We start from the raw sequence: 27,616 nt of genomic DNA on the forward strand, positions 1-27,616 counted from the left end.
ATATACATATATATGGGGTTTTCAGGGACAAGATGCAAAAAAGGTACTATCGATTCATAGAGGGATGTGGAACCCAGGGCTTTCATTACAATGTCAAATATGTCGCTGAATGTTTAAAAACGAAATCTTTACTACAAATTCAATTTGTTGTGCAGCTTTAAAGCTCCAACGAATTACAAATAAATTTCGAAAAAAAAAAATAGTATACTCCAAATAGCGCACACTTTCAAATAAATCGAAGGGATAAAGGCTATTGAGAGGAATATTGAGAAAATACAAAAACACAAAAATAAACAACAAAAGTAGAGAGATATCGAAAAATGGCTATTTGACTAACCATAAACAATTCGTAAGCGGCTTAGAAACACACACACACAAGCATTCAGGACACTTAAAAATGGAGGATAGAACGAAGGACGAGCGTTAGTGTGCTTCTGTACTTTTACTGCGTGCCAATAAGAAATGCTCTTAATACAAGTGCATACAAACCTAAGTGGGGATAAACTACAACGATTCGAACGCCAGAAGATGGCACAATTGGAAATAAGATACCTACATACAGTTGCGAAACAAATAACAACACCAATAAAGGGGCGGATATAAGAAATCGTTGCAAGTTAAACTCAACAGAAATTAATATTTGTTGGAAGATCCTTAAGGAAAGTTGATCGTAGATAAAACAAAAAATATTTGAAACCCAATAATCTATGCAAAATAATAAAGAAAATTGAAACATGAATATAACCTCTACTTCACATAAAGAGATTTATTGAGAGCAAAAGAGAAGCATATCGTGATAATCGTGATATTAATAACGGAGTTCTTATAAAAGATAAAGTTCAATACATCGCTGCTACCAATTAAAGAATTGTGTTTTTGAATCTAGCCTGAGAGTAGAAGAGGCATTCAAATGAAATTATTGTTTTATATTGGCTTTCTCATTACCTGGCTCTTTCTCAGACCAATGGAAAACCTCTCGACCAAAATTTACTTCGAGTGCCTCTTAAATATTTATCTTCTCTACTTTTTATCCTTAAAGTCTGTCTTCCAAAAGTAAGAAAAAAAAAAATCCAAAAAAATATTTATTTGATTTCTGCTATTAATTGAAAACTTCAAAACCTACTCAATTTCAGAGAGCTTCGATTTCGTCCACTTCAACTGTAATATGCGAATAGCGAGCGGGGGAAAAAGACAAAAAGACAATAATAAATTTGTTTTATTTTTCTGTCTTGTTTGCCTTCATCAACTCGCCACTTTAGTTTAGAGGAAAATATCAAAAATCAACAAAGTTCTGGCACAGCGCTATTTCCCAATTGGCAGAGCTAAGAGCAATAAGCAGAAAATCACAGGACAATATTACGACTACAAAGCTGATGGCTGCATCATTGCCCTTCACTTGAGCGCCACGAGCACTAAGCGAAGCCAGTCTTCCCTGTCATTCACAAGCTCCCTCCCGCGCCGCTCAGCCGTCTCATTGGATCCAAAGCATCCAATTGCGATTGTTTAGTGGCTTTCAATTCCTTCAATCTAGTTTGCTTATATAAACGCAAACGTGGAAAATGCTTTTGAAGCAAATAAATAGAATAGAGAGCTCCGCAAAATAAATTAAAACAAAGAGGAATGAATATCGAAAAAAGTCGAGCACTCCGCCGTTGTTTCAGCGACGAACAGCAAGCGCGCAGCATGCTTCGCGGCACACGGTTTGAAAGTTTGGCGCTTCGGCGGTGGGGAACTGGGTCGGTGGCTGCAGCAACTCTTCAAAGTAATTGATATTCATATCATTCGTTATGCATATGCGAACGAAACGATTGTGGCAAAGCAAACGCAGGATGACAACAATAACAACACAAACGCATAAAACATGCAAAAAGGAGTAGATACCACTAACACAACAACAGCAAACACAACAACAGCAAACACAATGCCAGACGACAACACTCATGCCACTAGCACGACAATAAAAACAAAAATAATAGCAATAAAGTAGCACCATTAGTGGCAATCTCATTGGCAGCAATAGAACCGTTATCAAAGCCACAATGCAACAGACAAAACAACAAGCAAACAAACAGTGCAAGACACCACGATTGGCAGCAAGAAAATTGGTATATAATAAATCAGATTAGAGGCACAAGTGAAATAAGGGGATATAAAAAGAATCCTTGTAAAATCGAATCAAATCGCATAATCGTAAAAGCTTTATTGTCCTTGTGCGTTTGTTTGCGTGTCATCTGCTGCTTTTCTCTCATTTCTTCGAGATGTATTTGCTTAAAATAAATGGAACTACGACAGATTTTAAAAGTGAAGCTATATTTATTTAAAGAACGGTGTGAATTTTTGTTTTAAAGGTGGCAATGGCTTGAAATGCAATAGTAATGAAATTGAGAGCAATTCGTTTCTACACACTTCATAAGCAGTATTATATCTAAACAGGGTATAATCAAGTTCCCTCATCTTTAAATTAGTTTGAAAGGTTATGCTATTCGAATTCGAATTTAACGTTCGAATCCAACACATAGAATAACTCGAATAATTTGAATTTGAACTGTTAATTTTGAGAATGTTGTATCAGCTAATGTCTTTCCAAGGATTATTAGGCTTAAATTCAGTTACAGTGTTGCCAATTTTAATTTTTCGAGTAAAATATTTGAAAATAAAATTCGATATACCTAAAGTGTATATAAAGAGCAATCCATTTCGAGGTTCCCTATTTTTTTAGATAAAAAAAATGGCATACGTGATACTCCAAGTCCTGAATTAAAAAAGTCTAACGGTGTGATATCACACGATCTTGGTGGTCAATCAACCGGCCCATTGAAGACATATGTTCGAACCATACCAAACCGTTGCTTTTTCTGAATGAAACGGCTACTCTGGCTCAGCTTTCGAAAACGTGGGATCTTTTTAGAACAATAGTGCGAAGCGATGTCGCTTGGGAAGGTCGAGCGGCTTCGGTTCTTTCACAAGCTGTACTTGGTTCGCTTTAAATTTAAGATCTCGACGACAGTCCGATGGGTAATGGTGTAGCGAATAGTACGCTCAGTAGGCCGATTATGTTGACCAAATTTGAGCGAAACGCGCGAAGCATATTCTTTTCAGAACGTGAATTTTCGTAATAAAGTTGAACAATTTTTAAACGTTGTTCAGGCTGCCAAACAATACTGAACAAAAATAGCATGACAGCTTTACACGACTCACACGTGATCTGTCAAAAAAGGCGATTGGATAAAGTACCTCTACTTAGATCATCCATTAGTGGTTTAAATCCGGCTGTATTTAAATAAGAATGGACTGTATCCGAAAATTGTACCGAAAGATGCAACGGTTTATAGAAAGCCAGGAAATATTTCGTACAAGAGTATCTGCTCCAGGTTATAAATTTAGTTTATTAAACGAGAAGCAAAATTGTATTGGCTCCCCAAATGTTGTTCAACTACAATTGTTAGAAATGTTTGATTGGCATGATTCAACATCAGTGTTCAGATAGTAGATAAGTTAAATCTCGGTGTAGTCGGAACTGCATCTTGGAGCTGAGTCTATTCCAAGTTCTTTCTAAGCATCGTGGATGAAGATTATTTTTGAATAAAGATTAGAAATCCTTCTAAATACAATATTTGTTACCTCAGATACACTTATCTGATTATACAACTTCACTCATCCAACTTGTTTACTAACTCTATTCTTATATTACTATGTTCTACTGATTGTTATGATTAATTTAAATTTGTTGCAGCAAAATGTCTGACAGCGTGTTAAGTGACTCACCATAATAGTTGCATTAACAAAAACCTTTCAAACCTTATTTTGTAAGCAATTCCCACAAGCAAGCAAGTAAGTATTAAGTGCAACACAGCAGACAGACAAATATTATCACAGCCATTACTGTCACTTATCGGTCATAATCGATTTTCAATAACGGTTATGCATCTCAAGGAACTATACAGATAATAATATCCAATGGATGTTACATGTAATAACAACAAATACTGTTATCAAATATAAATTACACTTTGGTAAAGGAAAAATGACGATGCCAAAGTATCAGGCAGCAGGACACTGGAGTAAAGTGAAAGCGTGGAGCGTGGCAAACAGGAGTGGTGCCAACAGCGTTCAAAGCACTGTCATTAGACGTTATGACGGCTATTCAATAAAGCTGCACGACGATAGCTATTCTTCAACTAGTCAATGTGCAAGCTCTTTCTATGCACCTTAGCTCAACTCAGCTCAGCTAAGCTTAGCTCCCGTTAGGTTATGTAAGGTTAGTTGTGTGTATTGACACCGTCCAACTCATTCGCAACGCGTCTTTCATTCACTCTCGAGTTTAGTGTAAGGAGATAAACAGCCAGCTTATTGCCACTAATGCTATTATACCGCAGTAGGGTGGACAGATAGTAGTTTGGGTCGGCAAGTAGACAGGGTTGACATGTACAGAACAACAAAGGAATTGCAGGAAATTCGCAAAGTGAATATTACCAGAAATGATATAAAATGGCATTTCAGGCGGCTCGATTATAGATACTCCTCTGAGATCGGTAATTGGTGCCGGGTTTATTGATGGAAGCGCTATATTGTTTGATACTTTTGGCATAGTTCCACAATATCGAGTTACTGCAGCTATGTATCAACAGATTTCAAAAAAATCGAGAAGGGGACTACGAAGAGTATTTAGTCTATTTTAACAATTATACGCTTTGTCGTAGGAGCTTAATAAGCCGGACGAGTCTCTATCGGAAATTTTACGAAAATTCCCGAAGCATTGAAGTTCAATTCCTCAGCATCCTGAAGTGATGACCCTTTAATACCCATGAAAGTGAGTGCAATGAGGCGGGATAAGACACTTGTATCAAGCCGCTCAGCGATGCTCAATTCGTCGCATCGACCGTCAGTGCTGCATATATGCTGCAGATAAAAAGCGCTTTTTGCCCAGCAAACAACATCCTGCGGAGAGCTTTGCGCTCCTTACCTAACTGTTTGTTGGTTTTCCCACTCTTCACCGCCCCACCATTTTACTTCGATTTTCCACAGCAATCGATATTGAAGACCAAACAGCTTTTAAGCCGACAGCGGAATGCCGGAGGAGAGGGTGGTGCGCCGTATGTGTTGTAGCAGGTGGCATCATCATCGTCTTACACGCTGTCTAAATATGCAGAGCACAACATCAGCAACTTATTTGCATACTTTAGCATTTTTACTCGCTTTTCCACTTATTTTTCTTCGTTTTTTCTCTTATTTTGCTTCGCTCATGTACATATCCATCCAGGTTTTTGCTTGTTTTCCCATACCTTCTTTGCCAATCGCTGATTGTTGTTCCACCTCCTGCAACACATCGTTCCGTTGTTGTTCCCTCGCACTTTACTTTTTGCTTGCGTCTCCGCATTTTATTTACAAATTGAAAGTATCTGCCAAGTAGAGCTTTGAAACACCATTCACCAACAACCATTTGCCATTTTCGGTGGCATCAAGCATCGGATTACACTGCGATTCTTTCGCCCTGCTTGTTTACCGCCATTGTCGCAGGTCGAAGGTCGAAGGAGCGCAACTCCAATGACGCCTCGTCTATTTTCAATTTCAGACAGCTGCGATAACCGGAGATTAAAGTGTCTTTGCGTTTTTGTGGTTTGGAAACTTCCACTATTTAGTTGACAATGCATTGATCCGTGTAGCTACAAATAGGCGTGCCCCCACCCTCCTTTGTTATTGTTGATATATCGCTGATATTGAGCGTTGATTGAAGGATGCAATTCACTTGAGTTTGAATTTTATGATTTATGAACTTTGGCTGAGTGATATGGAGGGGTAGTGAATAGTTTGATTCTTTTATATATTTTACTGTTCGTCTATAACAGTTGATGACCGAATTTTTCATAGCATAATGAAGACAGAAGTAAATGTAAAGTAAGCGAGTAAGGGCTAAGTTCGGGTATAACCAAACATTTTCTACACTCGCAATGATCAAAGATATGGTAACTTTTTCAGGTATTAATAAAACTTTATTATAATAGGTGTGATACTAGACCAGGGTTTACACCGATTTCATCACTATATCGGGTGGTTAGATTATATTAGGTTAAAAAGGCTGACCCCCGTGACATATTTCGCAATGAATCCCACTTATCTAGTTAAAGATGCCAGTCCGAAGTGATGCCAAAAGACTCTTAAGTATGGATCGCAATGAAGACCAAAGAAGTTCGTGAGAGGTCCAGTGATCAAGAGCTAGACTGCAAAGGAACAAAAGAGCGCCGACTCGTTCCAAGTATGGTGAAGTATGACGACGAGTGCCATTTTTGCGATCTCAGCCGTTCTGCAATTATAAGCGATTCCGGTGTGTAACCATAATGACTTAAGACACCCCTTAACTACCTTTGTGCACACATTCATCGAGCTCAGGGCCATAATTGCCGCTCTACTATCGGTAACACCCAGAAGGAAGCGTCGGAGACCCTACAAAGTGATATATAAATGATCAGTATGTTGAGCTGAGTCGATTTAGCCATGTCCGTCTGTCTGCCCGTCTGTATATATACGAACTAGTCCTTCAGTTTTTAAGATATCGTTTTGAAATTTTGCAGATGTTATTTTTTCTTCAAGAAGCTGCTCATTTGTCGGAACTGCCGATATATCATATAGCTGCCATACAAACTGAACGATCGGAATCAAGGGCTTGTATGGAAAACTTCCGCATTTTACTACATATATTCACGAAATTTGATGTGAGTTATTGTTCATAGAAATAATTTAATCTCCGAAAAAATGTTCAGATCGGTTCACTATAGCATACAGCTGCCATGCAAACCGAACGATCGGAATCAATGGCTTGTATGGAAAATTTTCGCATTTGACGTGGTATCTTCACGAAATTTGACATGGATTACTGCTTAAGGTAATAATATAATCGCCGAAGAAATTGTTCAGATCGGTTAACTATATAACCTTAATGTTTCTAGCAAACAACCCGGCTAAAAAGAATTAGTAAAATGTTTTCTTTTTTTATACTCTCGCAACCTGTTGCACAGAGTATAATAGTTTTGTTCACATAACGGTTTTTTGTGTCACCAAGAAATATAAGAGTTAGATATGGGGTTATATATACATAAATGATCAGGATGACGAGTAGATTTGAAATCCGGATGTCTGTCCGTCCGTCCGTCTGTCCGTCTGTCCGTCTGTCCGTGCAAGCGATAACTTGAGTAAAAATTAAGATATCTTAATGAAACTTGGAACATATGTTCCTTGGCACAATGAGGAGGTTGCTTTCGGGCAAAATCGGTCCACTGCCACGCCCACAAAATGGTGGAAACCGAAAACCTATACAGTGTCATAACTAAGCCATAAATAAAGTTATGAAAATGAAATTTGGAACATAGGATCCCATTAGGGAGGGGCACATTTGGATGTAATTTTTTTGGAAAAGTGGGCGTGACCCCGCCCCCAAATAGGTTATTTGTATATAACTCGCAAACCAATAAAGCTATATAAGCCAAACTTTCTGCAATCGTTTCTTTTAGCCATTTCTTTATACAGTCCAAAAATGAAAGAAATGGGATAATAACCACGGTTACGGTTGAAAATTACTAAAAGTGGGTTAACTCCCTAACGAAAAACGTTAGAAACACCAAATTATACATAAGAAATGGCAGAAGGAAGCTGCACTGAGATTTTTTTACAAAATGGAAAATGGGCGTGGCGTCGCCCACTTATGGGTCAAAAACCATATCTCAAGAACTATTCGACCGATTTCAATGAAATTCGGTATATAACACTTTCTTGGCACCCTGATGACACGGGTGGAATATGGGCGAAATCGGTTCACAATTACGTCTACTTCCCATATAACTCAATTTTGAATTCCATCTGAATCCTTTACTTTATAATATATACATTAGGAACAAATGAAGATAGCGGAATAAAACATTACACAAATACTGTATTTGAGCTGTAATATCACTTGTGGAAAAATTGTCAAAATCGAACCATGACTTTTCAAGGCCCCTGATATCGAACATGAAGAACTCAGTGCCTAAGGGTAATTTTTCACCGAAAATATAGGTAAATCCCTCAGATATTTTAATGTAATTCATTCCCTCTGAATTTTTTTTCTTATAACAGTTTCTCTCTGTACCTGAAATTTAAAAAATCGGGTCATAACTTCCCCCAGATCCCATATACTTAATTATAAGTAATATTAAATTAAGTGAGCGTATAGTCTTCGATATATTGTATCTTGGTGGTGAAAACGAGTGAAATCGGTTTAGGAATTACCTCAGTCCCCATATACTATTTGTGATGGTTTTCGTTATTCTATTGAACTTTATACCAAATACATGGGTCGACTTGTGTTATCTTTATAAAATTACATCAATAAATTGCGAGAGTATTAAATGTTCGGTTACATCCGAACTTAGCCCTTCCTTACTTGTTTTTACTTACTTTTTCTTACGTCTTTAGATTTGCTTAAATACATAGTTACTAAAAGAAATGCACCTGTGAAGGGTATATTAGCTTCGGTACAGCCGAAGTTAACGTTTTTTCTTGTTTTAATACCAATTTGACTGCAGCTCCTGTTCTATTCTATTTTGATAACTGAAAACCGGATATTGCATTGAGGTATAGTTAAGATAGCTCCTGAAATATGCTTCGCAGGAGATAACTAATCTGAGCTTTGTGAGTTTAGGATAGTGGGAATAATCTGGTGATAGGTGCTAGGTCAACTATTTTCTAAATCACCACTATTTCACAAACCAGTTTCTAGTTCCATAAACGAATAAATGTTATGATCCATTGCTTTCGCTGACTTCCGATGTTCTGATTAGGATCTCTCCCCTGAAGTGTTCGAACTTGAAGGGTGCCTCTCTGTCTGTCGAAGATCTTCATTTCACTTTATAGTTTATTGCAATTACTTCTTTAATAAATTTATTTAAGCTCATTCTCTTTATTTCTACAGTTTCTACCAGCTTTTTTAAATACTCACGGGTATTTATTTGTTCGCATTTCTCTCCGCTTTACGTGGTGTGCTGCCGTAAATCCTTTATGTCGTCGCGGCAAAGGCCGCTTCCGTTTCAAAGCGCTCGAGTCCACACGCCCGAAGGCTTGTAATGAAAACACCTTAATGCCACAACAACAGCAAAAGCAGCAAGCAAAGCGAAAAAGCAACAAAAACAATCCGGCCAAGAATGACGGTGCCGCATTATGGTGGAAGCGAAACAGTTTGGAAATTCGAGAGGCAATCCATGACCATTAAGTTAATGAGGGTCATTGCTTTGTTGTTGGCCGCAACTCTGGCTACCGCTGCGTCGAAACACCACTCCACCGCTCGTCATTAAGTAATTTGCCAAGTCGCAAGCCTCTACATGCTGGCGTACAGTGTGGACGATTTTTGCTCTTGTTGTTGTAGCCGGCGTTAATGCTTTTACTTTGCGCCAACCGCCTGACGCCGCAAAGCCACCTGCAAAGCTGCTGCGCTCTAAACAGACTCGCTGCATGCGCCTCCAAAGTGGCGGACTGTTGCTCCGCACGATTACGCCACGCCACTACCGCCGTATGTTGTTGCTGTTGGTTTATTTGTTTGTTGGCGTTTGCGCTGCATTTGCTCGTGTTGGTTAATTAAAATAAATCCGCTCTTTGCAGTTTTGCCGTTTAACTTCCGTTTCCGACGCAGCCGCAACAACAGCAAAAACGACAGCAACAGTAGCAGCTAACAGCAGCAAAGGCGGCAATGACAGCGCGGAACGAGAACTTGAAAAAATAATGCCAAAGCGAGAAGGTATTAAAAAGTGTTGTTGTGAATTTTTGTGGCGCCACAGTGTGTGTTGCACGTTAGAAGCGCTGCCCTGCTTGAGCCGGCTGGAATGTACATACATATGTATGCGGATCGGAGTGGAGTGCGGTGTCCAAGCGCGGCGCTTCAAAGTGCAACCTCAATAATGCTTTTATTTTCTACAACATTAGACAGCAGCTGCAAGTGCCGGCAGATTTGTTGCTGTTGCAAGGGCCTTGCATTGGCATTGTTCTTGAGACCACTACCGTTTTTGTTGTTTTCTTTTATGTTTTCAATTCCCCTTTTGTCCTGCTATATGCATTTTTTATGCGCACTTTTCAACGACTTTATTTTATTGACTTTTTTCCTTTGGCGCTGAAGCGACTTGAGCTTCATATGAGCTCCGCTGCCATGCGAAAGCTTTAGAAGACAACCAAATGGAATAAATAGATTTGAAGCGACACTCGTATTGCTTTAAATGAATATGTATTAGTATAATTACTTTCACAGCTTTCACCAGGCGTAAGCGGATAATACGGCCCTGGGTCGGGTTATTTCAAATGTCAGTTCATTAAGTAAAGTAAACATTACATTAATTGTGGGGGTCAATGCCGCTGTTCGTTGTTGTAATAGTAAAGACAGCATTGGCGTGTGCACATTAGTCCTACGTCCCATTTATGCGAATGCTATTTTACAATAAATAAATAAAGTCAAGTTAAAATAGAACATACAAATCGCATAAATGTAAAGAAAAGGAGCAGCATTTTTAGACATCAAAGATCCCTTTGTATAATGTCTTGAGTACATAAAAAATTTACTCAAACAGGAATTTTTAGGACGACACTACAAGAGAAGTCCCAAATCAAGACCCTACAACAGGATTAACTCACTTATTTTTAGACTGTCCCGGGTTAGTTAGAATACGAAAGCAACTAATAGAAATACACAAGGCTAGATTGGACCTGGGAGAAGTTGAGACTTCATATACATATGTCGTAATCTAGCTTATGTTTTATTAGAAGAGAGGTGGATGGATGGATTAAAAACATAAGTCAGATCATCGTTGATGTTTATATCACTCCATTCTTTTACGTCAGACAGAGACCATTGCTATTACAGAATCTACTAAACGGGTTCCCAATCTCTGTCAAGACCATTGTTTTTGGATGTGATAGAGTTTCATTTTCTAAACAAGTTGGACATCTTTATATGATCTCATGACGAATAATTTACCGTGTTGCGTTTAGGAGCCAGTTCCAGCCTAATTCGTTTAACCTTAATATAAACCATCATAACCTAAGATAAACATCATGTCTGCTTGGTTTCAACTAAGGGCTAACTTCGCCCGGTAGACTTTAGTAGCTTGTGGAAAAGCCCGAGAACGAACTCAACCGCTAGATAAAAATCTTGACTGTATTATAAATCAGCAGACATAACATCTATGAAAACTCCAATTATCTCTGCACCTCGTTGCATATTCTTTTTGCGTTCTTACACACGCTTTTGACAAATGGATATCCTCTGCATATAACTCTACAACCACAAGTTAGCTGCAACACATCGCCCCTTTACGTTCCTCATACTCGTTTAAGCGTTTACGGTCTTTAAGAAATATGGTGTTGCTTTGAAGCTTGCCGCTGCTTTTGTTTCGTGCTCTCTTTATGCGTGCAAATGCCTTCAATAGCTGGCTCATCACAATCGGCAAAGCAGATAAACTTCACCAGTACGGTCATTGCCACGCTGAGCGGTGATACTTCATTTCAATCTTCAGTCAACAAGCTTGTGTACTTGAAGACCCTCGCACACATTTCTGTAGATGTGTGTTGTAAACACAAGCATGGCCACACTTTTATCCTGCCAATGCTTTCTAATTTTGTATTTTATTTTTACTTCCACCTTGCATCGTTGCTTATCCCATATCGGCATCAACAGCCACATCATCGTTTAATCCTGATTTTCGTTATCCTGTTTGTATTTTTTCTATTAACATTGACATCATCATCGTCTTCATTGCTGTCATTAAAGTACTTTCCAGCATCAAAGGCAAGTTGCCGATTGTACGTGAATAAGTACAAGCACTCGACTTACGCCCCCCTCCGCTCTCTACTAATCAGTCAAAGCTGGTCTCTGTAGTATTCCTCTTTTGCTTCACAATGATTTTTGTTTGTCACAGCGAAAAAGTTTTCGTCATGCACGCGTACCCATCCGCATGCTCCCATTAGTTTGATCCTTAAATATGACAAGAAGTGAATTTTTTTGCGAGAATCTCAACCGAGTCAAAGTAATCACATATATGAGATATTAAGTTTTGCTCCTACATTCGATTATCGGATCAACCAACATAAAAAGTATTTCTATTCCAGAACCGAGTATTTAAGTTAGGTTAATGTTCTAATCAAAAGAAACTTAGACAGCTAAAATCACCAGTCCTTTGTAATTCCTAAATATGGATACCACAGACCTGTCTAGATGGTTCAATCTCGTCTTCCTTCATGCAACAACGCACAGTGTCCAGTAAGGACTCCTACCATTACGAGTTGAAACTTTGAGAGCAAGTAATTCAGTGGACCTCATACGATCCACTCTGCAAAGATAGACCAGGTAACAGGACAGAGATGTGAGCCAAATTTGTATATATTACGAGACTGAAAGAAATCGTTCTCTTATTTTTTAAGAACCAGCCTAATATGGACACTTAACAGCATATCTTGGAGGATTTCTTTTTGATGAACTTTCCACACGATAAATGCGTGAGGCGGATTTGAGTTGGTGTGTAATTTATTTAGTTAGTTCTCGTGGCGCGTTTGTGATATATATTTTTTAATTTTTATAATTGTTTAGTGTACTACTTATTTTTAACATAACATATTGTAAAGAGTATTTGAAGCATCTCTCAAAAATTTAATTTGTTTGTTAACAATTCAAGTTAGGCCCCAAATAAACTATGGCGACCACGAAATCAGAGCTTCAGATTTATTGAAAGTTCCAAATATAATATCTATAATAGCAAGACTAAGATCAATCATGTTTGATAGTTTCTAAGGATTGTCACTATAAGTCGACACATTGTACTTCGGACCTAATTCCTTTAACAAAAGATATAGTTGATAAAATACTAGAAATAAAAGCATTTCTTAGCCATTTCATTATGCAATTAAGTTCCCTACCTCAGGATATTCTTAGATGAAGAAGTCGGTTGAGGTCTTTTAAACATTTTCATCAAAAAAACTAAATGTTAATAAATATTTAATTTTATTTATTTATCTATAGTTACAATCTTCGGAGTTCACATTCGGAGTTCGAATTCAATTAATATCAGAATCGCAAAGAAAACAATACTTTCTCTATAGGGTGATGCAAATAGAGCTACTTTTCACAATAGCCTTTTTTGACAGATCACGTGATTCGTGTAAAGCTTTTATGTGAGTTTTATTCAGTATTGTTTGGTATTTCATAATGGAAGGACTTACGCCTGAACAACGTGTACAACTTGGCGCATTTTATGTCGAGATCTTAAATTGAAAGCTTATAAAATACAGCTTGTGCATGAACTGAAGCCGCTGGACCTTCCCAAGTGACATCATGGGTATGTAAACAAGCAAAATTACAAATGTGGCACGAATACCAACCTGCAAAGATTCAAGAATTGACATTTCATACAGAAAAAACAACGGCTTTTTGTGATTTGTGGGTCGCTGGAATCATTAGTATATTTTTCTTAAAAAATTATCTCGGTGAGAACGTAACCGTCAATAGCGAAATAACGTGTGATATCCGTTATACTTTTTCCTGTAGGGATATGTAAAGTCTAAAGTCTATGCGGACAATCCCGTTTCGATTTAGGCCACATCACTCGTGTCATTCGCCAGTTAGTCAATCGAAATGCTCGAAAGCGTCATCGAAAATTGGACTCAACGGATGGACTATATGAGCCGCAGCGGCCAACATTTGAAAGAGATAATCTTTAAAAAAAATGCTAAAAAATGTTCTTTCGAATGATAATAAATATTCCCCATTAAATTTGAACTGTTTATTTTTTTTTTTCAAAAAGTAGGAAACCTCGAAATGGATCACCCTTTAGATTGATTTGTCTTGGACTTTTTTTGAAAATGTAACAGTTGAACAGATTTCCGGCGTAAAAATATATGAGCATAATTACTAGTTACCAATAATTTCTAGGTCTAGGACGGCAGTCTGTTGTAGAATATGCTTAACTCTTTATCTTACCTTTCTAGTTGTTCGCCACGAGATCTTCAGTATCAACGTAGAGTCTGAGCATGCGATTAAGAATGTAACTCTGTAATAAAAAACAAGATATATTGATATAAATTAATTATTTAGAGAAGTAAAAGAGAGAAGGGGTTATTTTCTATAGTTGAACGGTACATAACGGGTATGGTACAGAGTTACTCTCAACATTTACAAGGAGACTAATACCGCTTTAAATTCAATTATATACTATTGTAAAAAAAAACCTCAACAATTTCAGATACGACGCAAAGAACCAAAATAAATCCACAAGCATGCCGCACGTCACTTGTCACACTTGCCACAAATGCGTCACACACGCGCATAAATATTTTATGTCTCTTAATATGTCGAGCTTTTTAGGTAAATGTAGCGGTGCATGGGTGTATGTGTGTGAGCATAAGTTTGGCGCTTCGCAAGTTGGTAAGTTGGTGAGTTGGCACAAAAAACGCATGCAACGCATAATTAAAATTAATTAAAATTCACAACTGCCACTGCAACATTTTGTGGCACATTAAAAGCGATGTGCGCCGGTACCTACATACCCCCTGCAACGAAGCACTAATGTATATATGTATATATTTTCTTTTTCATTTTCGATTTCTTTCGTGAAAATTGCAGCAAACGCTTGGCGTCAGCGGCACCAAAGCGCGAAGTGCCACAGCAAGATTGTAATTATTTGCAACCAGCGTGGCAAGGCTGCACAGCTTTTTAGAGAGGGGAGAGAGGAGTGGTGTGCTGACTGCCTAACTTTCACTGCACTTTACATTCATTCATTTGCTACACCATTAATACCACTTTTAGGAAGTTGCTGCCTCTTCAACGCGCAGCTGCAACATTGTCAGCTGTGCGGATTTGGCTTTTGGCGTAATTTTACTTTATTTTCTTTTTAATAAATATTTTTCATTCACATTTTTATTCTTGCTGTTTTACAGAATGAAGTTATGACAAGTTGGTAATTATGTTAAAGTACAAAAGTTTCGCCATCGAGTTGACGCTTCTCTTTGCCTTTATACACTTTTCACGTGATGCCCTCTGCCCTTTGGACTTAGCGCTGGCTTGGCGCAGGCGAGTAATGACAGTCGCAGCTTGCAGTGTTGGTGGTGTTAGTGAGCTAATGAAATTCCCTGCATAAATCAAAGTAGCGAAGACAAAGCAATGCGGAAATCTAGTTGGCTAAGTTTTAATGAGTTTCTTGTCAATTATACAAAGATATGAAATTAATTACTTCGACGCCAGCAAACAATGTGCACTCGACAATAATTACGCGCTGTAAATATTGGAAATACCTACGGGCGTAACTAACTGCACTCTCCATACTCAAGGATATGGACAGTGTCACAGTGCGATTGCTTAGGCTTGGGCCAAAATCCCATACGGAAGCAGTAAAAATTGAAGAATTGCTAGCAGCATAATCATCAGCAGTTGTAGCATATTTTGCGGCGCCAACACACACCACACAACAACAACAACAAAATGCTACCTATACATGCCACTCACACTGCTCTCGCAGCGCTATCAACTGCTACTCAATTGCAAAATTGCCAAATGGCTGGCAACTTAACACAATGTTGGTCCGAAATGCCAAGCAATCAATTGCTTCGGCACCGACCAGCGCAGCCAGACAAAGGGCAACCAATGGGCCAACCAGCGATTCAACGAGCAAACGAGACAATCAAATAGTCGGTGGGGAATGGCAGAAAAACGGCAACAACTCCACACACACAGGCACATATCTACATATGTATGTAGGTATAAATATATACATCAGCTGAAGCAAAGTGTAACGTTACAAGGACGTGCGTGTTGTTTTTGCAGTGAATATTTATTGGTGGGCTTGTTAGGTGCAGAGCCGACGACGACTTCTGCCGGTCGGTTTACTTGTTTGGTTGTCTGCTGTTGCTGTTGCAATTGGCAATAAAACATGTCTATGACTGCAGCCGTTTAGGTGGTGAGCGCCTATATGTATATAACAACAACAACAATAAATGGAGCCTTTACACGTGTTTACATGTGTGCATGTGTGGGTGTGACTGTAAATTAAAGCGTGCAGGAGGAGTTGACAGCATGCAAGACATATGCGACATTCTGTAGCCATACAAATATATACACACACTCATGCTCACTTATACACACATATACCATACATACACATATACAATTGGCGGCGCAAACATAGCTTGCAAGAAACAACGACAATTGACAATATAACAACAACATTGCACAGCAAAAGTAAACAGCATTCGCACAATCACAGCAAGAGCAACAAAAACAAAAACTACAACAAATAGTATCAAAAACAACAACATCAGTTGTGGAAACGAACGACAATAGCGTTAGTAATTTTTGTGGTTTTTGTTTGTGTTGTTTGGCATTAGTTTTGGTTTCTATTGTTGCAAGCAACAGCAACGAAGCGCGATTTCGTTTTGTCTGATGCTCCTCCACACAGCGCATTGTCAACTGCTGCAGCAACTAAGATAATTGTTGACCAAACCAAAAATGGAAAATAAAAATAAAAAACATTAAAGGCACCGTGTGACGAAAAGCTTTGGAAGTAAAACTATTGAATTCGGTTGCACTGAACTGTCGGTATTTGGGATTTTAAAATCGGTTGTATATCTAACATATAGAGCATATCGGAGTCTTGGGACGTTGGATAACATTCACCATGAGTATCTTCCCTGTAACAGTTAGTGAGATAGTCGTATAGAGGCAGATAATAAAACAACAGTACTGTGATTACATCGAAAGTACCAAGGCTTTTGCCCATCAATCAAATGACTTTATTAGGTACCAACTCTAGCTTGGACAATCATTTTGGGTGATCCATTTCGAGATTCCCTACTTTTTTAAAGAAAAAAACACAACAATATTAAAGGGGAATGTTTATTATCATTCGAACGAATATCCTTTGGCATTTATTTTTTAAAGATATCTCTTTCAAATGTTGGCCGCGGTTGGGCTCATATAGTCGATCCGTTGAATCCAATTTTCGATGACTCGTTCGTGCATTTCGATTGGTACCTGACGAATGACACGAGCGATGTTGTGGTCCAAGACCTGAATCGAAGTGGGATTGTCCGCATAGACTTTAGACTATACATATCCCCACAGGAAAAAGTCTAACGCTGTGATATCACACGATCTTGGTGCCAATCGACCGGCCCAAAATGTGAAATTATTTGCTCAATAAATCCGTCTTGTTGAGATCACGAGCCTTCCAAATGCGACATTTTCAGAAATGGGCCTCATCGCTGAACAGAATTTGGCTCGAAATCGTCGGATCTTCTTGGAACTTTTCAAGATCTCGATGTAAAATGTGCCAAGTCGTGCCATACGTTAGTCGGAGTTGCTGCGAACTGCGTCAAACCGACTCTCCACGGTCTTCGTGTATACTCTTAGTTTTATTTCGATATTTTCTTCACTGTGTGTTGGACGTGATCTATTCGGTCGAATGTTAACCAATAATGAAAGGAGGGTCTAAAGATGAGTGATGGTATTGCGAATAGTACGCTCAATAGACCGTAAGACAGCTTAGCACGACTCACGCGTGATCTATTCCGATATTATTAATATTTAAAAAATCACGATATTGAAAGCTTCATCGCAAACTTCAAAATCATTAATAAACTCAAAGTCCAAAGCTCGGAAGCAATTAACCTTTTGCCTAGCAACCAACAGAGTTAGGCGCACAGTGCAGCTTTGACAAAGCATGTACTGAAATCAGAACAGCAATGGAACTATAAAGCAAAAAGGCGAAATAAAAATTGGGAAAATAATATGTGCTAGAAAGGCGACACTTCGCAGAGCCAAATGTACTCGGGACTGCAGTATACATACGTACAAATTGTATTTGAACTAGCAAAAAGCACGACTTTTACTATGTGTCTATATGGAGTCGCTATTAACGTTTTTTACCCGCGCTGCAGTTAAAGTTGTTTATGCGTTTCTATGCGCTGCAATGCGGCACATATTGAACTGATGGACGGTTATGCGAGCGCACAACAATACAACAAACAATCAATGAACGAAATGAGGGGGAAATGACCAACGTTCACTTGAGCTGTCGGCGTGCTTTTCAAGGGACTCGATGTACGTTCGCGTTCTTCAAGCCCTTCCGTTAGCGCACGCCGCGCCATTGAATGGCAACAAATCAAACCATTGCGTTTCTAACGGACATTCGCCGAAGTACTCGCCTCCGTACGTGCGTTTGTGCTCAAGCGCGTGCTTAGGAATGTGACAGGGGTGGCAGAGAGCACCGCACTTGTCATTCACGGATATCTGCTGGTCGAAAAGCACGGCTTTGGCGCTAAGCCAGGACCTTGTTTATAGGTGCGGTGTGAGGCGCAGAAAGTTGAATGACAGCCAGGCGGTTGGAGGTGGAAACAAATTCACAAAACATGGAATATGAGTAATAGCCGCTGCTTGCCATTAGGGGAGTGCGGCACTTTCGAACAATTACGAAAGTCTGTAGTTGAAATCGAGAGCATGGCAGAGGTGGCAAACAAGAAAGATTTCTAGCCCATTCCACGAGTTGTGTCATCAAATTTTCTCTGCTTAGATGTAGGTGTCTATGTGTGCGTGGGCCTATCAACTTTTCCAATATACCAGTTGAGTGCATGATTTGTGATTGATTGATTGCTTTTCGGCCAGCGGCCAGAGGTTTTAGGTTAGCGAAGCGCTTGGAATGCCACCTCTTATCATAACGTTTGGACTTGCCGAGGCTGGTATTTTGAGACATTTACATTGTGTGAAGGAGCAAAGGAGCAAAAAAGGACATAAGAGAATACAAAAAACAACAACAACATGCGCATCATTAAATTTGCGCCCTAATTGCCCGACGCCGCAAATGCTAACGTGGCAGCACGCTACAACAACAACACACAAAACTCAGCCGAGGGATAGCACGATGACTACCGTGTCTGTGCGGTTTTTGTTGGACATTAATTACGCCTGAATTACGTTTGTCCGAAATTCTCATTAAGTGATGCAGTGGGCAGCCAGCATAGAGCAGCCATAGTAGGTAGGTAGGTCTATAGCTACAAGTCGATTTGTGGTCGCGACGGCGGGGTAGCAATGAGCAATTTTGGCTTTTATTAGTTTTGTGCTGAACTTGTTGTATGTGTGTGTGTGTGAGTATGCGAGTAAAAGGCACTAAAACCGAATTTATTATTTCCTTTGTTTATTCAACCAAAATGACGAGGTAAACACGTTATTCGTTGACTTTGTTGTTGCATTCCTTTGGGAACAGAGTTTGCCAGTAAAGCACTGAAATAAACTAATACTATACGCTCTGTCCACATGTGCTCGTAAATCGCAAAATTTATTTTGTATGTCGTTATGAGCATATAAATAAGCAACAATATATAGTTTATCACGTGATTGACAATACATTCTGTGAAATTATGGCGATATTTTGATGTGTCGGTTAAGTAACACACACATTTTTATTAAATACAAATCTTAGATTTTTCTTGCATTAAAGTACATTGTAATTCAATAAAATAAATCAAATTGATGGCAATCCTTCCCATCACTTTAACTCTAGTTTGAAGCCATCTTACAATTGATAAACTTGAATCAATTTTATTTAAAACCATCTGCACTCTTCGTAAGTCTAGTCCAAGGCTTCTTATTAAAATGAATGACATCTCATTATCTATACTACTATTATAAAGAGGAAAGATTTGTATGTATGTTTGAAATGAATAAACTCAAAAACTACTGTGCCGATTGCAAAAATTTTTTCACCATTGGAGAGCTACATTCACCCCGAATAACATAGGCTATATTTATGAATAGAATCTCAACTTTCTGAACATAGTTCCCAGGTGAAGGTATCAAAAAGACTCCGTGATGGAGAATCTTAATCTGACACTGAAAATCGTCTTGCAAGTCAGTCTCTTCGCATCGCAATCGCGTGGCAGAGAGTCGAGTAAATAGCGCTCGCAGCTGCTGGCTGAACACATTTCAAAAACTTCCATGTACGCGTTTGAGAGTAGAGTACTGGGCGGGTGCAGCGGCTTGAAGAACAAAGTATTAGAAATATAGAAATCGCACTAGGGCATCAAACTCTGAGCGTTCCCAACGTCTTAATAATCAGAGAGAAAGACAACGGACACCAAAAACTAGAGGTCGTAATCAAGTTTTAGCTCATTGCAAATCAAATATAATTTCGTGATCGAATTTTCCTCATTTTACTTTTTTTTTAATGAACACACGCAAGAAACCGGAAAGTACATAAATATGTATATAAGTATGTATGACTTTTGAAATGTTTGTTTAAACCCGTGCGAAGTCGGAGCGGTCTGCTTGTAATTAAAAATTATTCCCATCCGTTTTATCGTATCATCTGCTCTTGAGCAGATATGTATAAGTACATATATTATATATCCTATGTATCCGCGTGGAAGCAAAGGACCACAATGAGATACCTCCATTAATTACGATCTTGTACTAGCCTCTTGATGTCCAAATTTCTTCTCAAGGTTAGAGTGGGTGGGCATTTTATTCGGCTACCTTGTGGATTCCAGTCGATCGCACTCCGGCTGATTGTATCTTGAAGTCGTTTTAGAACATGTCCGAGTCAGTCCTATTTTCTTTGCAGCATTCGGCTCTTAGGGTTTTTTGTTTGTAGGTGACCATAAGTTCGTGTTAGAGACGGTGACGGTCCTCCAAAAAATCGGTTTGTGAAAACTTGCAGCTTTTAGATGTCAGATGCTGCGAGATTCCATGTCTCGCAACCATATAGAAGAGTTGACTAAACGTTGGAATTGAATATTTTATTTTGGTACTTTGCGTAATAGGGCGCAAAAAGTTTGCTTGGTCTTTTTTATACGGCTTGTGATGTCTTTCTTTCCTAGATGCCCTTTGACCCAGAAGTCCGCAATTATGGGGCCGATCCGAGAAGCTGTGGTTTCATAGTCCGCCTCTAAAAATTCGGGTGAGATGTTGTCTGGTACAGCTGCTTTATTGTATTTTAATGTTTTAAGTGTGGTTATCTTAAGCAGATAATTATCATTGAAACAAAGCGAACTGAAAAGAAGGTCTCATTGGTTACAACAAATATTTGAAACATACCACTAATAGTTGTAGGCTTTATTGACTGAATATGAATACGATCCACGATCATTTTCGATTACTTAAACTGTCGTGGAAACAATATTCTCCATCATAACGTTCTCTCTATGATCAATCATACAAACATAACCCGTACATTCCGTACAAACTTTACAAGTAAAGAAATAATACAAGACGTCGGTAAAATAAGCGGGACTAAACTACAGTATTACTAAAATTTAATTTTGTGCGGTGTGAAAATTTATCGAGGTTTAATTATTTATATTTAGATCTCTTAGGTCAGAGAGCACCGACAGTGCAAAGCATCTTAACGAAAAAATACTTTCTGTCAACCGAAATGGCATATTTAAGACTATTCCATAACACAGAGTAATTTTGCAACTAACATTAAAAATCAAGGCGTTCAAGAATAAATTTAATGAAGGTGAGAAATGATGGTGTGAAAATATTTTATGATTAAAACTCGTTCATACAATTCGCAATGAAAAAACAACTGTTCACTAGAAGACATTAACCAAATTCCACAGCTGAAGAGCATATTTTCAAAATGAGTACTAAAAAGATGTGTCTTCGCAATAAAGAAAACGTAAAACCATTTATGCAGATTTAGCATTTTAAATGGAGACATTAAAATATTTACTCGACGCGTAACATCTGTTAGGTGGCTGCGGCACCGCTGTTAACTAATCTTTTATATGGACATAACGAAATGAACAAACTAGCAATAAAGTTAGGTAACGAAAGCAAAAACAAAATGCCGGAGTGCTAAAAAGCCAAAAAGCGCAGGAAATGTTAATAGACGCGAAATGGCATTTATCAACACTAACATCAACAGCAACAACTAAATTGACGACAATTAAGTGGAAATGCAAGAAAAGCAAAAAACTAAGGCAAAAAATAAACATTTAATATTTACTGGGCGCAAATTTGCAGATATCTAAATTTTTGGCCAAACATAAACGAAATTACGGAGTAAACAAATTAGAAAGAGCATCACGAAATTATGCGCGGTGTGCTGTTTTCTTGCTGGCAGCAAAATTCCCCAAAGTTATGCAGGCGTTTGAGTTAGAGATGGGCGGCGGTTTGTAAGTAGATATTCCGGGTATTAGTTATACACTTGGATTCGGTTCAAAAGAGTATGAAATATGACGTCCTTCAAGTTTTGGCGAATGGAGGAACAAATCACGATCGAAAATACGACATATTTCCATCCCCATCTTAATACTCTCCGGATGTGTTTTCTAACGTGACATCACAGAACGTAGAGGGAAAGATTCTTCCAAAAATCTCAGCATCCTACATCAAATTAGCAATATAGAAAATGAAGGCGTCCCGATTATGATATAAGTTTAAAGGTTAATTCTGTTCAGGGAGATCGGATATTCGAATTTAAAGGCTAACTGGTTCCCCTTACTATAAATTTAATGAGCGGTTTAATTCATCAACAGAGTTCAGAAGAAGAAATAAAACATGTGAAATTCTTAAATGATCTCGTTTAAAGTTAAGATTCAGATCAAGGTTGTTTACCGACTCTGAAAAGTTACAGATTTAAACATTTTACGGAAACCATTCTCTCTATTGGTTATCATATCGTTATACATAAATGAATAGACCGCTGTCACATATTACCCTCTAAACTATGAGAAGAATTTTCAAATACAACAAATCCAGCCATTTTCCGGCATAAAGTTTAGAAATTAGCTTTCCAGCACTTACTTCGTCCAGGAGAAAATCCCCCAGTTTAGTTTCCAGATAAAATTGCGCTCTCGCATTGCTGGCATTTGACTTGTTCGGATTTCGGCGTTTGGTTGAGCTTCTCCCCCATAAAATATTCTCAACAAAATTCCTTGCACATCTGAAACGCCTTTTTGCGTGATTTGGCTTTTACAAATTTCGGTTGTGGGCGGGTTGGCATGTGAAGCCCGAAAAGCAAAAGCAATTAACATTAAACAAAAAATAGCCGCGAAGATGACAACGAAAAATTAAGCCACTGAGCGGTTTGGCTGGCGGCCAGTGTGGTCAGCCAGTATAGAAACTGAAGAAAGAAGAAGGGCAAGTAAATGACCTCATACCGAGTCACTTACACACGAAGACATCAAACAGTTTTCATTAACACACTCACACTCTGCGTTCTCGACGGTAATTTTCTTTGCGGGAAGGTAGAATGAGCGCTCTTCACAGGGATTACATAAGCTACTAGACAAGCAGCGTGGTACTTATGTGGAGCTTGATGAGCTTTTTATGTTTCACTTTGTATGTACGCATGTATTCACAATGGCCGAAGCAACTGTCAAGAAGCATTGAATAGTCACCCCAAGTTACCGGGCGATTTCTGCGGCTTAAAGCCACCTATTTAACACCTTAATGACGTGCTTTGTGCTGCTTGCGGCCTGAAGGTCCCCGAGTCACTTACCACAAAACTGTGCAAATGTCAACGTGAACATCAAAGGCACGGCTGCGAGCAAATAGTCAAATAGTTCAGCGGTTACGTACGGTTAATCGAAATTACAACGCTTCCTTATTGTGTAATTGGCAGCGAAGTTTGCTTGAAGTCGCTTTGCCTCGCCTAAACTACTGGGTGGCCACGTATATGTGTTCCGCTAGTGATGACTACACTATTAGGGGTGATGACAGGATTAGTGTTTATATGAAAACAAAATGGGATCGACTAAATATCATGCCGTAATGTATTTGTGGAAAGCATGAGGTAATTTGAAGTGCAGTAATACAAGCCTGTAAACAAGTATTGGATAAAAGGTTACAGACACCACTTTCGAAGGAAGATTAAGCATTATAAAGGGACATCAGTAAATAAATTGGAAAATATCAAATTGGAAAGATCATGGATGACATTGACATAGCTCAACAGATAAAAATATAGCGACTACGAGCGATACCCGTCCGTGGAAACAAAAGAAGAGAAAAGATTTGTTGGAAAGATCAGGTGGAGAACAACCTGTCAACATCATTCGAACCAACCAAGGAAGGTTAAACTTCTTCCAATGAAAAAACAATTACTTCCCTATAAATAGCCTTTTAATTGAATAAAATAAAATTTAAAAAGAACTTCAGCTCCTAAATACTCTGCAATGAAAATGTATGTATTTTCTTAATTCGAAAATATTGAAATGATTGGTCATGTTCATCACACTTCACTCGAATTCTCCATTTATGACTCTCTGGCAAATACAAATTGCTCACCCAATATTTGACTGTATTTCCCATACGAAATGTTAAATATCACACAAAAGTGGTTTAATGCATGAAAAAACAATATATGTACCTTGCGAAGTTATTGAAAGACATTAGCGTTTAAACACGGTCGAAATAGAATTTGGTAAAATAGTTTTGAACGTATGTATGTCCATGTCCTTATGTGCGGTTAAATTGCCAATTCAACTGGTTGGTTAAATACAGATCCGACGGGATTTTACAAATTCGTAAATTGAACAAACTCCAGTAGACCGATCAAATTTCCTTGTACCTGCCTTCATGGCAGCGAATACAATGTTATGAACCTAATAAATTTTGTGAATTTCAGGAAAATCTACGGTTACAGTTGAATGCACACATAATTGTGTGTACAGTAATGTGCAAAATTTTTTAGATAAAATATTAAAAGTGTACATTTAATAAATTTTAGTGTACTGTTATGAAATGTGTAATTTACACCATAATACCTGAGACAGACATGTAGAATACATTGTAGTATGCTTCAGAAACCATATGTGTATCACCGGTTTTCCGAATTTTGTTTGAAAGCAATTGGTGTTCCGTACTACAATAGAGTTCTAGAAACCATTGAAATTTTGTGGTGTTGTGAAATGTACTACAATGGATTGCATTGAACACACCGAAAGCTTTAAGCTCTTCTGCCACAATCATATGTTTTCTGACATTTTGACATACAGAAAATAAATTAAATTCAAAATTAATTGAAATCAAAAAACAAAATTTGAAAAAATTATGTGAAAAATATGTAATATATATGTAATAATATGTAATATGTACTAAGACAGGAACAATTTTCCTGCCTGTTATTCATAATTACATTTTGCTTGAATTTATTTGTATCAGCTGATGAATGTAAACATAGTACAATATACTACATGTGTGTCACTATGCTGGTTCATGGTTTCTAGAGCTTTTATTGTAGTACCTATTATAGTCTGGAAACCATATGTCTGTCTTAGGTATAATACAAGTTAGGTTATGCTTTGAATGACCTCAGTTTAATAATTTCAGTGTTGTTGTGAAAAAATCTCTAATAAAACTCCACGAAACTTTATTATACAGATGTGGTCCCCGTAACGTACAAGAACCTATTGTGAAAATAGCGTCCGCTGTTCCCAGTGAGTGCTCTCTTAGTTTATATGTGAGGGGTAAATAAACTCTAGCCAAGAGGACCAATTTTACCAATTTTTATGCAAGCAATAAACCTTCCGGAGTAAGTCTGTTCATTATGAAATCCAAATACAACTCAGTATAAAATCAAAAAGACGAACTCCGAAAAAATAATGGAAAATCATACGTCTAAAAAACAAAAGTTATTAGCTATAATAAGACAACCTTATTGAAGGTTTCGGGTTTTATTATTATAGGAGCCCACTTCTAAAACCTCAGGAACATATCGACCAGTGTTCCTATGTTCGTCGTGTTTTGAAAAGAAGAAAGCATTATGACAATAATTATTGACTTTTCGATGCTTGTTACTTTTTCCATAAACTTAAATCAAAAAATTTTAGGGATAATGCAGGATTACGATTCAAGCCACGTTTGTCTGCTTATTGAACAAGTCACGGATTAATCTGGATATTTCATCTGCTTCGCAGTTACTTGGGATATTACTGTGTCCAGGAACCCGTTGCAGGTTTATAATGAAAGAGGAAGTCAGCAATTAGCTCAAGGCATTATTTTGCTATCTTAGAGAAAATCATTAATAACTTAAGCGATTTCAAAGCCACTTGGCTATCTGTAAATATGCCTTTCCCACTTAAGTGATCACATTTTGCGGCATTATCGATCGTTTTAATCGAAAGGAGATTCTGGTATGCAATTTTTCTGAAAAACACCATCTCCCACTCGTTTATCTAGTTTGGATCCGTCCGTATAGATGCTTATTTGTTTCCATGTCTACCTCGTCCAATGTTAAAGGTAATTGATTCTCAATTTGGCGCTTATTAAGTTGCGGATAAAAGCTGCACCATAAATAATTTAATAATAAAAATTAAAATATGTATATTTGTATTTATTTGCACACAACTGTACCTATGGGAGCACTTTAAATTACAAAGGTGAGCCAGGCACTAGGTCATATTTTACGTCCAGCATCCACAGATCATTTGTGCAACGGTATTTGATACATACTGGTGTGCTCACATGCATGTATTTCCCTGCACCGGCAATAAATATAGGCAGAAATCCTCTGGGAACAACAGACACAAAATGAAGTTATTGCAGAGCAAAAGCAAAAAGGATACACTTGCAAAACAGCAGAGCTACTTGTTTGTGGGCAACAAGAGTAAATATGCCTAAATGGACACACACACACACACACACAAATAGCAAACGAGTGTTGCAATTGCAATTCTGCAGAGAAATAAAAAAAATAAATATTTTTATTAAAAGGAATGCGTTAAAAATGAAATGCACGTATTTTTCACTACAAACAGCAGTATGTACACGTGTGTGTGTGTGTGTATGTAAATGAAAATAAAATGGAAAAAGACAAATTCATAAGAATTTATGTACCTTCAGAAAATTTGTAAGCCGACTTTCAAGTTATGCACGTAAACGAGATGCAATTTCATTGCAACCAAACAGAAGGTGAAATAATTGCAAAGGACCGTCGTGAGAAATGTGTGAATTGTTGCCAGAATGCGCCCAACTCTGACAACCCAACCCAGTACACAGTGTGGTACACCTGTTGGGGGGTGGTTGGTGTGGGCGCTGTGCAAATAATGCATGAAGCAGAGTGCGATGGCCGGAAGCGACAAACGAGAAAAACGTAAATAAACATTTAAAAGAATTGAAAATTGAATCATGTCTTTACGGAGACGCCGTCTGCGGGTGGGTGTGTGTGCGTAGGTGGCTCCGGGCTCTTGGTTTGCTTCTGGCTTGCTGAGAATGCTCGGTAAATGTGCAATGTGCATATTGTGATTGTATTGCTGTGTTTGTAATTTAACCATTACAAAGGACATTTTAATTTGCAATTTTAAATGGCTTGCTTCACTAGTTGCAGAAACTTTTCCAGCACTTCCATTCACAAAGTTCTTATGGAATACTATTATTTTCTAAGAAATTTTAACAATATTGCACTTCAAGCAACAATATTAATTATCATGCATGTGTGCACATGACCTACATATGTATATATATATATTTCTTAAAGTTTGCAGCTGTCCAACTGTAGTCATTTACTATTAAATACAGCTTTATTTTGAATCTGTTTTTATGGAGTTCAATGAAATCGACTATGAAAGAAAAAAAAGCATAGAACAAGTAAGGAAGGGCTAAGTTCGGGTGTAACCGAAC

General features: G+C 38.1%; 1 protein-coding gene across 5 annotated transcripts in view; it reads right to left on the reverse strand.

Annotated features, from left to right (window-relative positions):
• LOC105214398 (bifunctional heparan sulfate N-deacetylase/N-sulfotransferase) overlaps positions 1-27,616 on the reverse strand; it is a 190,400-nt gene that overhangs the window by 148,576 nt on the left and 14,208 nt on the right. For all 5 annotated transcript variants that reach the window (XM_054228624.1, XM_054228623.1, XM_011187783.3 and 2 more), the window contains one exon: positions 13,982-14,051. The gene's annotated coding sequence lies outside the window, so the exon portion shown is untranslated. The remainder of the gene's footprint in view (positions 1-13,981; positions 14,052-27,616) is intronic.

Source organism: Zeugodacus cucurbitae, chromosome 4 (genome assembly GCF_028554725.1).
Source record: "Zeugodacus cucurbitae isolate PBARC_wt_2022May chromosome 4, idZeuCucr1.2, whole genome shotgun sequence".
In the NCBI taxonomy this organism is placed as follows: domain Eukaryota; kingdom Metazoa; phylum Arthropoda; class Insecta; order Diptera; family Tephritidae; genus Zeugodacus; species Zeugodacus cucurbitae.